Consider the following 6,707-nt stretch of genomic DNA (forward strand, 5'->3'; position numbering starts at 1 on the left):
GTTTCTCTGTGTAGCCCTGGCTGTCCTGAAACTCACTCTGTAGATCAGGCTGACCTCAAACTCAGAAATCCACCTGCCTCTGCCTCCCAAGTGCTAGGACTAAAGTTGTATGCCACCACTGTCCGGCACTTTTCTTTCTTTTTTACATTTCTTTTCCTTCCCTTTCCTTTTCTTTTTTAAAGACAGTTTTTTAAGGGAAATAATCATTGGAAATAAACCTCAAAAAATCTCAACAGACACAATAACTAAGTGGGTTGTAGCCCCTATTGAAGTTGAGGTAAGGCAGAGACTGTAGTTGGCTAACTCTTCAGGCCTGGCAATACCACAGAGCTTTCTTTGGTTTTGGTTTGACACCTTGAAAACCCCTTGCTGAGTTAGGCACAGGGACACATGCCTCTAATCCTAGCTCTAAGAATACCAAGGGGATATCCCAGGCCAATGTAGGTTACACAACCAGGCCCTGGTTCACAACAGCAAGATAAGACAAGACAAATAAACAAACAGGGAAGAGAAAACAAAAATACTACTGGTTCACAGCAGGGTAAGGTTACAGAGAGGGCAAAAGCCAGCGACCAACATTGATTGGGAAATTGCAAAGTCATACGCAGATGTCACGGTGGGGTTGTTAGTTAAACAGGCCTGCCAGGGCTGTAATGTTACCCTAGAATCTTCTGGTTTAGTTTTGGATGGATGTGGGGTACCTCTGTGTGTGTGTGTGTGTGTGTGTGTGTGTGTGTGTGTGTGCACGTGCATGTGCGGTCAGGGGCTGTGGGGGAGGGGCTGGCGGTGATGTTGAGCCTGGCTGGCCCAGGTAAAATGAATGACTAACAGAGCTGGCGTGTGTTATCCTTGAGTAGTGGGGGCAGGGGTGGCTTAAACTCCATGTAAGAGGAGCGATTTGGCTCCTTCCTGCCAGCACTCGGGCCCCACGGAGATCTCTGGGCAGGAAGCACTGGGAACAAGGAATTCTCTGTCCACAGCCAGCGAGCAGCCAGGACAGGGAGGTGGTTTAGGAGTCTCTCCCGGAGGGGGTCTGCCCAGCAGTTCCCTGACATTTGGGCAAGCTCCTGTGTGCATGGGGAGGTGGGGGCACAGTAAGGGGAGGTGGAGATCTCTGTTCAAGCATTTATTCCTCGTGTTCAAGCCTTCCCAGGGGCAGGCTCAGAGGCAAGCAGCTCTGCAGGCCTCGGGGTGGACAAGGAAGAGAGCATATCAGTCACCACTGAGGGAGCCAGGGAGCGTGAGAGCGATGGTTACAGGTCGCCCACTGCAGCGGAGGCCACAGGCCCACAAGATCTGTATCTTACTCTGAGGCTGTGGCCCAGTCACTTTCCTTTTCTGGGTCTCTGCTCCACAATGCTTAGAGTGTGGATGAGCACATTAGACCTCCTGAAGTTGTTCTCAGATGGGACAGACAGGCTGGGCCCAGATACACAGGAGTGATTTCCACAATGGAGGTGGCAGGCCTGCTCTTGGTTGACCTGGGACAGATCATAGGCCGGAAGGATGAAGAACCAGGCTAACTCGCCATAAATTCACTGAGGCTGTCCTGTACCTCAGTTTAGTTGTCCAAACATAAAGAATGGACTGTTTTTCTTCTTCTAGGGTCTGTCAAGAGAAAGACTCTTTTATTTTATGTATATGTATACACTGTAGCTGTCTTCACACACACCAGAAGAGGGCATTGGATCCTATTACAGATGGTTGTGAGCCACCATGTGGTTGCTGGGAATTGAACTCAGGGCCTCTGGAAGAGCAGTCAGTGCTCTAACCACTGAGCCATCTCTCCAGCCCAAGAGAAAGACTCTCGATTGGTCCCATCCTTGTAAGATAGGGATATTCTGAGTTGCCTGGCACAGGTCAGGTTCCTGCCCATGTGTCTACTGGAGGGGTGACGCTACCTCTAGACCAAGGTGATGGTGACTGCTGGACAGGCACCCCTGGAACACACTAGGTTTTTTATTTTTATTTTTTTTATTTTTTTGTAGTTTCCTGGTTATAAGCAAATGAACAGTTCATAGCCTTGAGGAGGGGAAAAATGCCCCTTGTTTGTGTTGGTCATAGAAATACCAAGAGTGATAACAGCAGCTTAATGACTGAATTGCCCTCTGCATGTGGCCCTGGGCCAGCCACTCTCCTGTCCCAGCTTACTTCTGATATATAGCAAATGATATAACGATGGCACCTCCTCTACTCATCTGCTGGGGTAATTAAATGAGGGACCATGTCCAGCGGAGAGCCTTGAAGAATATAGGGTCTGTTCAGCAATGCAGCCTTAGCTATAGAGAGCAGCTTTCAGGCCCCATGACTTGGCGTGCATTGGCCTCAAGACAGTCCTGTGGTACACACTACCGCCAAACCCCTGTACAGGAGCAGAGACAGAGGCGCAGCTAAATCCACGCACTGGGATTCAGGCCCATGCAGCCTGGCTTCAGAGCCCACACTCAGAGTGATCTTCCTGCCACCACGCACCTGCTTACACACTGCCAATGGCACTGTTCGTGACCTGCAACTCAGGCCCAGGCCCACGGTCTGTCACCACGTAAATCCGTCTGTCCAGCAATTTCAGAAGTGAAGAAAAACCACCCATGAACCTGCCTACAAGGTCTCCAGAGCCAAAGCTGTATCATGAGGCTTTTGCTTTCTTTATTTTTTTTGGTTTTTCAAGACAGGGTTTCTCTGTATAGCCTGGATGTCCTGGAACTCACTCTGTAGACCAGGCTGGCCTCGAACTCAGAAATCCACCTGCCTCTGCCTCCCGAGTGCTGGGATTAAAGGTGTGTGCCACCATGCCCGGCTCACCTTATCACATATTTATCTCACCAAGTTACACCAGCCCATCAGTAGAGGAGGTACTGTTATTGCCCCGTTTGCCAGAAGTAAGGCGCAGAGAGGGAAGCGGGGCTGATGCAAGGTCCCAGGGCCGAGAAACCACAAAGCTGTCCATCCAGTTCCTATCAGCTGGGTTTCAGAGCCTTTGCGGAAAGCAACTGTCATCCCCATGTCCTCCAGAGAGAGATGAAGGTGTGCAGCTGTCACTGTGTCACAGTGTGCAAATTGCCATTGAGAGGGGACAGACAAAGCACAATGGGAATTCAGAGGCGAGATCAGGGATGAGGGGAGTGGTGGGGGGCAGGGAGGGGGGCCTGGGATCCAGTCGAATGGAGCTGGGATCTGAATGTTTGATTCAGAAGGCTTTCTGTAAGACTGTGAACGCCTGAGCAGTGACAGATAAGGGAGAAGCCGAAGGTCATTAGGTCTCCCGGGACTGGAGTGCCACAGGCAGAAGTGGTGGCCAGCGGTGTTTTCCCCTTCCTCCAGATCTGCGGAGGCCAGTCCCACCTGGATGGTGGCTCCTCAGGACATACTCACTAGAAGGCATTAGAATCAGCCTGCCTTCATTCCTCCTCATGGGGGATGGAGAAAAGGATCTGCCTTTGCTCCATTGCCCAGGGTTCTGAACTCTGAGAGCCAGGGTGGCTTTCTGGTAGCCTTGCTAGGGAGAGGGCTCCCTTCCCTCACTCTGACAGTCACACTTGCCGAATGGGACTGAGAGCATGGTGGGCCACTGCTGTCCCATCTTAAAGACGAGGCTCCTGAAGCTCAAAGGCAAATGATGATGCATCTTTGTCACACGGAAAGTGGACGCGTTGTCGTCGTCGTTGTCGTCGTCGTCGTCGTCGTCATCGTCTGAAGAGGGACAGACTTAGGGGAGACTCAGCTAGGACACCTGCCCTTTTCTCCCCTGCCTTTGCCAGTTCATCATCCTCCTTACTCCAGCCGCCTCCCCTGCTCCCCAGACTTGCTCCCATGCAGTAGTAGGTCACCCATTGACTTACTGCCTGCGTGCCACCCGAGGGGGGGCTGTTTGGGGAGGGCCCTGGGCCTGAGAAATGTTCCCCCAGATAAGGCTCAGATATCCAGCATTCCTCCTGCCATCCTTGGTTTCTCCCATGCTTCTCTGGCTCACGTGAAGACCAGAACAGAGGTACCCCAGGCTTTCCACACGTGGGGTTTCAGTCCTTCATATCTCTCTCCCCCTCTCCCTCTGGCCCGCTTTCTCTGACTTTCCTCCATGATCCTGAAGCCCAAATGGGAAGGGAAATATTTTGTTTTGCTTTGTTTTGTTTTGTTTTGGGACAGGGTTTTGCGGATAGTCTAGGCTGTCCCAGTCATAGAGTTCAGGATGACTTTGAACCTCTGACCCTCCCCTGAATACCTTTTGAGTGCTGGAATTTCAGGCATGTGCTGGGGATTGAACCCAGGCCATTACATATACCAACTGAGCCATGGCCCTAATTGTCCCTTTTTGTGGGCAGCTTAACTGAAACTCAGAGAAGGTGAGTGACTTCTCCAAGGACACACGTCTCGTGGGGCAGAGCTAGACTTCAAGGCATAGGATCAGGCTTTCTTCCCATTCCCTGGTGCTGACAGCTCTGGAAGCTTCTGGGGTCTTCTATCATTCCTCTGAACTGCCAGTCCTCCCTTCTAGATCCAGGTCAGCGTGTGTGTGTGTGTGTGTGTGTGTGTGTGTGTGTGTATGTGTGTGTGTGTGTGTGTGCTCATCATGCCTTTGGTCCAGAGTCACCCAGTCTTCCTGAGACCTGCAGCATGAAGCCTGCATTTTCCTGTATTTTCAGGTCCTGCGGCTCCAGCTCCAACCCTCTGCTTGACTGATCATAGCTGACATAACAAGACCTAGCTTCCTTCTGACAAGCTGAGCCACAGAGACCGTTTGATGGTGGTGGTGGCGGGAGTTTCCTTCTTTGAGATTCTAGAAGCATAGGTTCCAGCCTGCTACCTGGCGAGTAGATGGGGGACAGGGATCAGTTCAGTCGCTGCCATCCTGTAACTAGAGAGGCACAGCTGGGAATAGCTTGGCCTGATGGGAATGGGCTCCCCCCCCCCCCCCGGAAGGCCAAGACTCCCTGGGGAAGTATACTCTCTGAGACGGTGTATGTTGGATGCTTGTGTGTGTTCCTCTTTGGTCCCAGAGAAATTCTCCTAAGAAGCTTTGGAGTTTTCCAGAAAAGTGGTACCCGGTATGAACCAAAACCTGAGGTCTGGGCTTCTGGGAGTGTTGAGTACTCTTGCTAAGCATAACTGGGATCCTAGGATTACTGGTGATGGGTGTGCAAGTCTGTAAATGCACTCAAAGCCTTTAAGTTATATGCTTTAAAGTGATAAGCTTTGTGGCAGGTGAATGACCTCTCTCTCATAAAAAGGAGTAACTGGGGTGTGGGAGAGATGGCTCAGTTCTCAAGAGCACTGCTACTCTTGTGTAGGATCCTATTTAGAACCCTGTACCCACACGGTGGCTCACAACCATCCATAGTTCCAGTTCCAGGGGATCCAGTACCTTCCCTCTGGCCTTTGAGGGCACCAGGCATGCCCACAGTGCACATACAAACATGCAAGCAAAACACTCAAAATGCACACAAAATAAACATAAGTCTTTTTTAAAAAAAAGAATAGTCTGGATTAGGGCATAGCCCACATGTTAGGGCTCAGCATATTTGTTGAATGAATGCATTAATGAGTGTCACATCTTTTCAAGCGCATCAGTTTGTTCCTCACAGCAGCATTGAGAGAAGGTAGGGCAAGAAGAATAGTCCCCATTTAACAGGTGAAGAAACGGAGGCCAGGGAAGATGAAATGGCTCACCTGGAGCAACGGAACTTGAGTTTTATAGAATTGGCATAGATTTTCGCACCCCCCCCCCATCCCTCCACCGTTTAACCTTTGCTTCAGGAAGGTTTGACTGAATACTTTTTCTACCATTTGCACAACCACTGGGGGTGTGCCATTTAACACGAACAACCGTCTCTTTCTTCCAGTAGTCTAGAGACTCTGACAGACAACTGAGATAATGTGCTTGGTGCTGGGAGGTGCACCCAGGGACTGTGGGTGTCCATGGGTGTCCGTGTGGGAACCCAGACCCGGGGAAAGCAAGGTAAATACTTCCCAGGAGGAAGACAGCTAACTGGGCCTGGCGGACAGAAAGCACAGCCCCGTGGCCGGCCTGGTGGACAGTGGACTGGCCCCATCCACCCAGTTGTGTCCTCTTCAGCATTTACTATTGCAAGAGTCAGTGAGGAGACCACATTAATGACATGTTGGGTTAGAGGGAGTTACTTTAATGCAATGGTGGGCTTCTTCCTGAGCAGTAGACTATGGACCTTGTGCTCTGTCCTGACTCAGGCCTGCGTGGAGACCTTATTCTGCTACTGTGAGTTTCTGTCAGTTTCTGCTTTTTCCCTCTAGGCATTGATTGGCCCATTTGTGAAGTGGAGTCAGTGATGGTCCTTACTTGAGAGAGAGCATAGGCAACTGTCAAAGTGACTTTTATTTGTCTGATGTAATTGTCGTCTCTGAGGTTTTTGGCCTCAGTCTATCAGCCTAGGCCTAGTCCTGGAAGCTTCCAGCCTCTGAACAATCTTACCTAGGTCTCGTAAGCCACTGAAACTTCCTGCTGAATAAACTCACCCTTTCTAGCTCTTTCTGGACTCTGACTGGCTAGTTCAACTCAACTGTTCTGGCTCAAACCCCTCTCCAAGCTGCTGATTCAATCCAGCTTCTCTTGGCTTGTGACTGAATTGCTCTGCTTGGCCTCATGCTAACTCTGGCAATCTGTTCTAATCTTCTGGCTCCTTATCTTTTTCTGGCTTGTCCTGTCTTCACCTGTGTCTAGCTTGTTCTCTCTCTCT

The 6,707-nt window shown here is 50.5% G+C and overlaps 1 protein-coding gene across 2 annotated transcripts in view; it reads left to right on the forward strand.

Annotated features, from left to right (window-relative positions):
* Epb41l1 (erythrocyte membrane protein band 4.1 like 1) overlaps positions 1 to 6,707 on the forward strand; it is a 125,048-nt gene that overhangs the window by 19,398 nt on the left and 98,943 nt on the right. The gene's annotated exons all lie outside the window — the stretch shown is intronic.

This window comes from Mus pahari, chromosome 3, assembly GCF_900095145.1.
Source record: "Mus pahari chromosome 3, PAHARI_EIJ_v1.1, whole genome shotgun sequence".
Classification (NCBI taxonomy): Eukaryota; Metazoa; Chordata; class Mammalia; order Rodentia; family Muridae; genus Mus; species Mus pahari.